The 10,714-nt window shown below is 40.7% G+C and overlaps 1 protein-coding gene across 2 annotated transcripts in view; it reads left to right on the top strand.

Annotated features, from left to right (window-relative positions):
* The first annotated feature begins 4,141 nt into the window (after positions 1–4,141).
* veph1 (ventricular zone expressed PH domain-containing 1) overlaps positions 4,142–10,714 on the top strand; it is a 76,150-nt gene continuing 69,577 nt past the window's right edge. For both annotated transcript variants that reach the window (XM_023961681.2, XM_020708427.2), the window contains exon 1: positions 4,142–4,382. The gene's annotated coding sequence lies outside the window, so the exon portion shown is untranslated. The remainder of the gene's footprint in view (positions 4,383–10,714) is intronic.

Genomic DNA, 10,714 nt, shown 5'->3' with positions numbered 1-10,714 from the left:
ATTGAGCGTTGCATGGGGAGTGACTGCTCTTTCTCCTCAAACAGAAGAGGCTTGGTCTCCAAGACATTCACAAGTGTACTGTTTCTGGAGGAGACATCCTTCCGGATGTCTGGACAGATGCATGATGAAAGTCTCATCCCAATTTTTTGCAACACCAAATTAGTTGAGTCATACAACCAATAGAAGCGTTAGACCTCCTGAACATTTCCTTCCTTCTTTAGATCATTGCTCAAAGTACAATAACAGTTTTATTCAATGTGCTTCTGTGCATTTACTCTCTTATTCTATTTATTCTAACTTAGCTTTTGACTCTGGAAAAAATTATTATTTGTCAAATTCAGCTCATGTTTAAGGATGAAATAAAAATGACTCAGTAGTTTTAGACCAGTGTTGGGTTTGAAGGTTTTCACATTTTTGTGGTTTCTACCACTGTGTTTCGCTTACATCACTTTGCTCTGAACATGACAAAGATGCCAAGTTAATTATTATTGGTTGTTACATTGTAGTACTTTCATGCAATAAAACCTCAGAGGAGCTGACCACCAGGAACTTACTGCTTTAAATAACTGATAAACAACTCTGAAACGTAATCAATTTCCCCATTGTGGGGATCCTTGAATTTTCTATTCTATTCTATTCTATTCTATTCTATTCTATTCTATTCTATTCTATTCTATTCTATTCTATTCTTTTCAAGGATGACTGCTTTTCCTGGCACAGTGTGAAACCTTTTCTTTAACTTCACACATCAAAGTAATTATGTTGCTTTAAGTGTTCATCTGAGTGCGGTGCCACACACACTAGTGGCTTTATTTGAAGGTCCCAGTCATGTTGTTCTTATTTCATTCTGACAAAGCGAACAGCTTGCATACAATTCATACTTACAAAAAAAAAATGATTACGCACACACAGTTCTCCAGATGTGGAGTTTTAGAAATACTGAAAGGTGTGGTGGTAGGCTAAATGTGATTGTTGTAGCCCTATGCCCACAACTTAACTAATTGAATTGGTTAGTACAAAAGGGGCCCAAGTCCACAATTTTTCAAAATAGAGATATTATATGTTCTATGGTCTTCAAGGGAAAAGCTATCTGATTATGTGGAGAAAAGTCCCAAGTCTGTTCTAATATATTGACTATGCTTGACATTTAAAATGCATTAAGTGCAAAATTCCTGGACTTGAGCCTCTCTTGCATGGGTTTTGCTTCATCCCATAGATGGCAGCACTAGTTATCCAATATGGCAGTGCCCCTGTTTACTTCAAGTTTAATTGTTCGACATATCTGATGCTGTGGACTGCGTACTCATTCCCACACTCCAGAAGTATTGCACTACTGCTAGAGCTGGTTTTGAACTATTGGGAGATAAGAATCAAGTGTGTGCAGGAAAAACACCACGGTTGCTAAAAAGGGAAACAGGGGGAGATAAAAAAAAAATGGAGGAAGTGGGGAAATAAAAGGATTTTACTGAAAAACATGTGAGTGAAAAAATGCAAAAAATCTATTTGAGAGGAGAAATGTAACAATACAAGCTTCCAAAAAAACAAAACAAAAACGAGCAAGTAGTATGTATATTTGAAAATGAACAAAACTGGGGTAATGTAAGCTCACAATATTTGGACCACATAAATAAGAGCTGTTGTCTTCACTAAAGAGTGAAAATAAAAAAAATAAGGTGTCAAATAAAACACGTCATTAAGATGAATGAAATTATGGTGATCACCTTGTGTGCTTTTGTGCAGAAGATGCACAGCAACTTGTGAGAAGTCAGGGTGGCACCAAAAAACAACTATTAGCACAATAAACAAGGATCTATACATTTCAAACATGTAATTATTAGTGAAATTTAAGACTAAAAATAAACACAACCAATCTGTCCGTCTGTCATTCTGTCTGTTGTTCAAAAACTTAATTATCTGTCAAATTTGACAAATATTGCTGCTGAATAAGGAGACAAAAAGGTTTGACAGTGAAAAAAAGTCACAATGATAGATAAATCCATGTGTGATTTGGCTTTCTTGCATTTTTAATTCATGTTCATCTGCTGCAGCAGGACTGTCTTATTTTGACACAGGGTCTACTTTATTTTGAAAGGAACTTGTATATGCATAATCAAAAGTGAAAGTAATTAAAGTTTTATTGATAGATTAATACAAAACAGGTATAATTCAATTATTGTAAGTATTTAAAAGCTACATTTTAGCTTAATGAACATTTATTGTGGTTTTGCGAAAGGTGAAGTGGGACTTTGCGTCACTCGCTGGGTTATGGTCTCTAAGAAACCTGACCAAAGGGCTCTTTTAGTGTTAAAGGTTTCAGACCCCTGCTCTAGACAGACAGACAGACAGACAGACAGACAGACAGACAGACAGACAGACAGACAGACAGACAGAGACAAAAATTTAAAGGGAATTTATTTTGTATTGTTCATTCCCCAGCTTGTATTTTGCCATAAAAGGTAAAATACCGCCACCTGTTGACCACAAAAATGTTGGTTTTATTAACGCGACATTGATATTGAGATTGACATCCATTATTGGGCCTATTATTATAGAATTAATAAAATAGTAACTGTATTAAATATCAATCAGGTGTAAAGTAAAGTACAATTCAATACAATTATGTGTTTAAAACGTATTGATTGAGTTATACATCGATTCCTTCTCCATGACTGAAGCATTCATCCTGGCAGCTCAGGAACAAACCCTGAGCACCAGAGCAATAGAGGCTCAGATCTACCACACCAGACAAGACCCAAGGTGTAGGCTGTGCAAAGAGGCCCCTGAAACAATCCAGCACATAACTGCAGGGTATAAGATGCTGGCAGGTAAAGCATACATGGAGCGCCACAATCAAGTGGTTGGAATAATATACAGAAACATGTGTGCAGAATATGGACGGGAAACCTTAAAGTAAAAAAGTGGTAGAGAATGAGAGGGCAAAGATCCTGTGGGACTTCCAGATTCAGACTGATAGGATGGTAATGGCAAACCAACCAGACATTGTAGTGGTGGATAAAGAACAGAGGAAAGCCGTTGTGGTGGATGTGGCAGTGCCAAGCGATGGGAACATCAGGAAGAAGGAACATGAGAAACTGGAGAAATACCAAAGGTTCAGTCGAGCAAAACAAACAAAAACAACAAACTTAAAAAACCAAAATCATAAAAACAAAACAAAACCCAACAAAATAAAAAACTAAAAAGACAACAAAATAAAAAAACACAAAAAAATAAATAAACATAAAAGAACGAGAGAAAAGAAAATCCGCTCCACCACCCCTCCACCACCTTAATGTGGTGAAGGGGTTTTTGTGCTCAACTGATCCTAAGCTGTCTGCGGTTAATGGCCCTGGGGGGGCATTTTACTTAAGGTTTTCTGGATGACTTTAAATATGACCATTGACCAAAACATTGAGATCAATTTGATCGTCACATGTGATGAAAAAACTGTTAATGCTGAATTAACATTTTCAGATTTTATTTGTACGGCTGCACGGTGGCGCAGTGGTTAGCGCTCTTGCCTCACAGCTCTTGCCCCCGGTTCCAGTCCCGGCTGGGGGACATGTAAAAAACACAACATCAATGGGGGGCCTTTCTGTGTGGAGTTTGCATGTTCTCCCCGTGCATGCGTGGGTTTTCTCCGGGATCTCCAGCTTCCTCCCACTGTCCAAAAACATGCTTCATAGGTTGATTGGCAACTATAAATTGTCCATAGGTGTGAGTGTGAGAGTGAATGGATGTGTGATTGAGGATATTCCACCCTGTGACAGACTGGCGACCAGTCCAGGGCATCCTTTGCCTACGCCCAAGTGCCCGGGATAGGCTCCGGCAACCCCGTGACCCCGAAAGGGAATAAAACGGTTAAGAAGATGAAAAATGATTTTATTTGTATATTTTGCACTTGCAAAACAAATGTTTTTGCATGGGTTGCCTCATCTCGCTTTTTTCCAATCTTTAATTTTGCTCACATAAGTTTCAGTTTAGCGTGACGAAAAAAAAGGGCATAGAATATTCTGAGAAAAAAGTCAGAATTTTCAATGCCCTTATTTTTTCTTTCTCCGTACACAAATGTTGATAAAAAACATAAAATTGTAAAAAAAATTCAGGGGTGCAGACCCTTTTTTTTTTTTTTTAAAGGGTGCCACCTCTGGCCACCACGTGGGGGCGTGCCTGCATGCTGGGTGTCCGTTTCCACCTGTTGCCCTGTACTTTAGTCCACCGCAGGGTGGCGCGCTTCCAATGTCAGACAGGAAAGGACGGCTATAATAAGACCCGCTGTTTCGGGGCATCTGCTGCGGTGCTCGGATGCTCTGTGTGACTATGAGCCGCTGCGGAGAGCAGTTTGGAGGCGGCGTGACGTTCCCTGCCCGCTCGACGTCCAGAAGGTAAGCATGATGGAGGCTGCAGCTTCAGCTGCTCCACAGAAAGCATGTCAGCGCGCGCGAGGGACGGCGGCCAGGCAGCAGGAATGCGTCCAGCCTGACACTCATGCTGGGAAAGTTCAGAGAGAACATCGACAGGAGCCGCGCCTCTCAGGCGCAGAGCCGACGGCCAGACGTTTTTCTGGGAGTCCCTGTTGTTTTCTTGTCGTCTACCTGTGCGTGTCCCACAAACACGCGCTCACGTTTCCCCCCGGCTTCTGTTTAAGTCCAGATCCACTGTTGCTCCACACGCAGCATGCGCTCATACGCGCGGATGGAGTGGGATGCCTTCAAGGTCACAGACTTCCACAGTGTGTCCGTGGAATAGTTTTTTTTTTTTTTGTAAATATAGTTTCCAAACATGTCTGACTGAATGTTAGAATTTGTTCCTGCCAAATCCCCCATGATCCAGGTAACCTTTTCATCTGTCAGGTTGTCCTGTTGTGTAGTTCACGGCTCACTGGATTTCTGATGACTTTACTTTGATCTGACATGAAGTTCACAGAGCTGGAGGTCTTTTTTCCAGGGTCATTTTAGGACAAAGCTCAGATACCTCCTGCTATTTTGTGTGTGTTTATTTTGTGCTCCTCCTGCGCATTGGGAGAACTTAAAAGAGAACAGGAAGCATCCAAAACCATCTTCAGGTACAGAACATATCCCTTTAATCATTGTAACCTTCCAGGTCAGAGGAACAGGCTGAAATCAGAACATGTTTCTAGAGTTTGGAGTTTAGGCGGTTGGCCAGCAGGATTTGGGTAAAGAAAGAATGCTTTTGAAAATGTTATTTTGGCTGAGTGAGGCATTTTGGAGCAGTACGGCTTCTCAAAATGCCCCAACTGCTGCAGGAAAGTATTCACCACCCCCTTCTGAGACTAGTGGATTGGAATCACTGGCATTTAACAGAGTTGAGCCTGCGGAAAATTTGCCACACATGGCGCTTTTGAAACCCGTAGTAATGGCACACCCCCAAATTGAAAAGTGGAATAACTCATTTAATATAAGACAGTTTCTTTTAAAACAATTTGTCCCTAAAATGACAGAAAAATCAAACTGTTGGCACTTTTATTTGGCTTGATCATTGGTCACTTTGAAGACCCACTCAGATGAAAATGGTGTTTCTCTTGTTTTTAACATGTTCTGATTGCAATTTTCTCATGATGGGGGATATATCAAAAATATATATATAAAAAAGTTGGAAGAAGCTTGTAGCAGTGACGTAGAAGCTACAATCGGTGGGCCACAAGCTCCCTGCTCCATTCCAATGGATCCACTTGTAGACGACTAGATCTTTGTTCGTCTTTGTTTAGCTCCAGTATTGGTCGCCATCTTTGTTGCACCGGTAATGTTATATGGGGGGTTGGGAGGGACTGTAGCGCTAGAGCGTGTCAACAGATGGATGATGGGACATGAGGGCGCCCCAACAGTTCAGCCCACAACCCAGAGGTGAATTTTTAATGAACTACTGCCGCTCTGCAGAAACTATGTCCTAGAAAACGACACAGAATTTTTGATTTGGGCTAAAAACGACACAGTCATAAAATACCACTGGGAAACGCTTTGAAAATAGCTCAGAATGTGATCAGATCTTGACCTATGGGAACTGCTGCTTAGAGTGAACACAAGTAACTTTGTTTCCTGCTCCTCACACCGTTCTTTTTCTTTTTTCTGTATCTCACTCTTTTCTATCTTTGTAGCTTTGAGTGTTTTACTGTCACTACTTTTTTCCGCTCCTGTCAGGCTCAAATTCCCAGTCGCTCCTCCGCTGCCGCATAACTGCGAGGCATAAATGATGAAAAACCTTCCCTCCTTCCTCCTCTTCATGGGACACACACACACACACATTAAAACAGTCATACAGAGTTTTCCAGTGCTGAACCTCAGGGGGTCTTTCTTTCAAGTCTTCTGACGGTCTTCGTGCTGCAGTGTGTGAATCTATTTCCACAAACATCTTCAGGGAAACTCTGCTTGGTAGCTTATTCATCTTACTTATTCATGAAATTCAAGGCATCAGTTGCATAACTGATCGGCCCAGTTATAGAATAACTGCCAACTTAGCCAGACTTTAAACGCAAAGTGGTTTCCGATTCTCGTGGCGGCAGGAGGATATTTCAGGACAAAATATTTAACTTGGAAGGAGCAGACAGCTGAGCGCTCTTAACAGTTTTCCACTTCCAGGCTCTGTTTAAGTCGTTTTTCTTGATGTAGCTCCTGATTATTTGTTTGTAAAGCTCAAAATCAGATCTTAGTTAAACTTGGTTTAATTGGTATTCTGTTCTTGTTCTGTATTGCAGGTTATAACTTATACAAAAGCTAAAAAATAAAAGCTCGGAAAGCTCATTTCATCCACAGGATCCCACTAGTGTGCTAAGTAGGACAGACTTTTTCAAGACAACTTCTGAGAAAAAAACTGAGGAATGTGGGCATTTTTCTTCTGCTCTGAGTGTCTCTTTCATTCAGCTCCTTTTCTTGTGTGAATGTGTGTGTGTGAGACTTTGTGCAGGCTGAGCAGGTGCACATTACACAGAAAGACAGAGCCCAGTGAGCAGGGCGAGGGGGCGGGAGAAGGGAAGGGTTGCTCTGTCCTTACGGCTCGTACAAAAGAGTCAGTGTTTTCCTGCACCTCTCCCAGCGTGCTGACCAAAGGCGGAGGGATGGCGAGGGAGGACAGGAGCCCTTCGGTCCCGATTGTCCCCCATGACCTGTAACCCTCCCACTGGCCTCCCTAGCATGACCCCCCCCCCTACATGTCACCTCTCTCTCTCAGTGGTCCATTTACAGCAGACGGTAGGTGTCTCCTGTGGGGTCACCTTCAGCTGAATTCACTGGAAGTGTTGACATGAAACACAAAAACGAGACACTAAGGAGCAGAAATCCTTTATGGATGGGATTTATGCATTTAGATATATACTGTTAACACATTAATCATGTTAGGAGAGAAACGTAATATTCAGGGTTTAAGCCTTCTTTCATTATTATAACAGTTCTGTTGGAAAGTGTTAATCTAAAACTGAAGTCAGTGTGAAGTCTTCTATCATCTTTTTAACTCTCATCAATGTAAGGTACAACACTCAGTCCTCTATTTGGAGGTTTTGGTATGCTCGCCTTTTTTCATCTTTTATTTTATCCTTGTACTATCATCAATGCTTTTATTTTTATAGAATTAAGTTTTTTTGTTTGTTTTGTGTTTCTTGAGGCAAATGGACCTTAAGTCTGTTAATAAAAACGTCTTCTTCTTCTTCTTATAGAGTGTCAAGAGTGATTACAAGTGTGTGCTCCTTTAAAGGCTGCATTCCTGTGCTCGCTGAGCCGTAGTTGGGTGATTAATAGTAGCTTGCTGATTGTTTAAGAACTGAAATTCCTCAGACTCCGTTTCTTTTCCCTTCGCTTTTGTGCAAGCGCACTAATGCACACCTTCTCAGTGACTCAGGTATGCTGACATACCGACCGTCGCAGACAGGGATTTTCAGCTTGACTCTTTGTGGAACTGTGGGGCGGAATGAAGCAAGCTCAGCAGGTTTTCTGTACTTTTCACAGGCAGACACAGACAAGAAAATCTTTTTGGATCATCTGATTGAATTACTTATCCCTACAGGTGATATGGAACATGGTACATATATGTAGGGAACATGACTGTTTTTGCTGGTGTCAAAGCAAACGAGGAGACATTCAGCACTGAGTTATAGACATATATAAACTGGATGGGTAATCTCAACAACACCTATAGGATTTCGGATTTTGCCACAGGGGGAGGTGCACTTTGACTGGAATCTAGTCTGCCCAACCCGTGTCCTGAAAATGGGGACGCCACAATTCTCGTGTTGCACCGAATCGTTGCATCCCTAGTACACACGTTTGCATATGTTTACTTTGAAAGTATCAAACATGTTATGTTCAATTCAGTATTTTAGGCTTAGTATAGGCAAATCGAAAGTTTTTCCTTTTTTGTTTCTTGCTTATGAGCACATTATATAGAGTATTTTTCTATATTTTTAGTTTTTTGTTGTTGCAATGCACCTTTTTTCATCATCCTCTTAATGTCAACCAATTTTGACAGACATGCACCTTTTTTACACCTAATGGCATTTCTGCTACCGCTTTCTGAGCAGTTTTCCACGCTTCTGAGTCTGAAACGATCCGCTGGTACATTGTTTACTCGATAAGCTGTTGACGCCTGGCAGTGACAAAATGTTGCCAGAAATCACTGTATCTGTATAAAGCTGTTTTATTCAATTTTCAACAGAGCAATGATAACAAGATAATTTCCCCTTGATGGGATAAATAATATTCTGTTAAGTACTTTTTTTTAGTTAAAAAGATGAACTTCAATACGCATGAGCAAATTCAAACAATCTGTTTCGGGACTCGATGCATATGTGACGTATTTTTGACAGTTTGTTAACCGGGGAAATTTTGTATTCAACACAAAGACAGATTCTTGATGAATATGTTTATGAATATGAATATGAATATGAATATGTTTCTTGTTGACCGATTCCGTACCCCATAAAAATGGGCAAACCTGTAGGTTGCAAGCAGGTAGCAAGTTCATTGCCCGTTCAGTGCCCCCCTAGAGCGAACATGTTCATCCACATTTTTTCTACGTTTTTTTTTTCTTTCTTATATTTCATTCTTTGAACCCCCTGAAAGCTAAGGGGCCCATTAGTGCTGTTCAAGTGATAAGTACGGGCCTCATGTGTGCCTGTTGCCTGATTGGTGCTTGCAGCCTGACTTTTAAAAATGAGGAAATAAGAGAACCAGAGGGTAGTTTTTTATCAAGTGCTTACGTATCACATGCACACCCCATGCATGCAGCCTTCCTTACTATCTAGAGTGTGGCGCAAGGGCACCGTAAGACAGCATCGCTTGTACTTCATAAGTGCGTACATCTTAGCCTTATGAATGCTTAGCACACACACAACACCTAAATAGTCCATGTCTATGATGTCCCTTATGGTGACTGGACGAGCTTGAAGGGAACCGCGAGACACACCTACGCTCCCCTTAAGAGCCGGCTGCTATTGGTCTATGATCTTCCTCAGGCCCGGATAACCCAAAAACCCGCAGAGCCCATATGGGTGCATGTGATGGGTGCATGTGACTAACTGTATTTTCCTAACACTAAGACTCACCACCATCAAATATTGTCTGATGTTTTTACACACAACGCACAATAAGAGGATGGTACCAACTTTCACTCATGAAAAATGGGGGCACTAAAGTTTGATAGATGTGCCAGTGTTTTATTGCACAATGAAAAGAGAGTTTCATTGTTTCTCTTCACAAAAGGGACAATACGTGTGTTCTGGCATGTCTCTGCGTGAGAGATAAATCCTCTTTCTCTTTGTCTTTATGCTTTGGTTCTATAGGCCCAGCTTGGCCTGGCAACAGTTTGGATTGCATGCTCCTCACCGTCTTGGGTTGGGCGACAAAAGTCTCCCAAATGCTCTAATTTGTGCTTCCTCTTGATGCTTTTTTCCCCCCTACAGTGTCTATTTTAGGGAAGTACTATTAGGATGAGGTGAAGCCTCATCCAAAAAGTGTGTACAGGAAAACACACAATGACACAGTTAAATGTATTAGCTGCCAATGTCTGTGATCCCAATTGATTGCAAAGCCTGCTGTCAGGGGGCCTGCATGCTTCAAGGAGAACAAACCTAAAAAGGTCAACTTCAGCAATCAGTGCATTAAATTGCATGTATTTTTTGTGTTTCTATCTATAAGTGGGAGGTTGCTCTCCTCTCTGATAGCCAATTTGCTGCCAACATTGTAGTATTTAATTGAAGCTGACATATGTAAATGTTTGACACAGGGCCTACAAAGTTACTGTACTTATTTACAATGCCCTTAAGAATAAATGATTGTTAACTCCTTTTTAATTAAAGATATGATGGTCTCGTAAAATTATGTGTGGAAATAAATGCTTATCAAATGGAAAAGGACAGCCTTATTAAAGAAACACTCTTTTACGGAGGTGAATGTGTGTATTTCTGTAGGTGTGTAGTTTTGTGACAAATAATCAATAGTTCATTTAGATCTTGTCACCACATATTAACTTACACTTCAAACTGCTGTAAAAAATAAGCAGGAAGGAGTAGAGCTAAGCATTTGAATGAGTTTCTGCTATTTTTAAGGACTTTCAGTCCACAAAAACACATTTATTATGTTTCAGGCACTTAGTGAGAAAGATGCACAGACTTTTAGAGTGTATCTACTTCAGAAAACTAATATCATGCCTCTCTTTACTTCATCCCTCAATTTGTGTTGCACTTGTTATATGTAGGAAAAGAAAAGTCTGA

The sequence above is a fragment of the Oryzias latipes genome, chromosome 13, assembly GCF_053564925.1.
Source record: "Oryzias latipes strain Hd-rR chromosome 13, Olatipes_Hd-rR_3.1".
NCBI classification, from domain to species: domain Eukaryota; kingdom Metazoa; phylum Chordata; class Actinopteri; order Beloniformes; family Adrianichthyidae; genus Oryzias; species Oryzias latipes.
The sequence above is the reverse complement of the archived record's forward strand: the minus strand, read 5'-3'. Positions and strand labels throughout refer to the sequence as shown.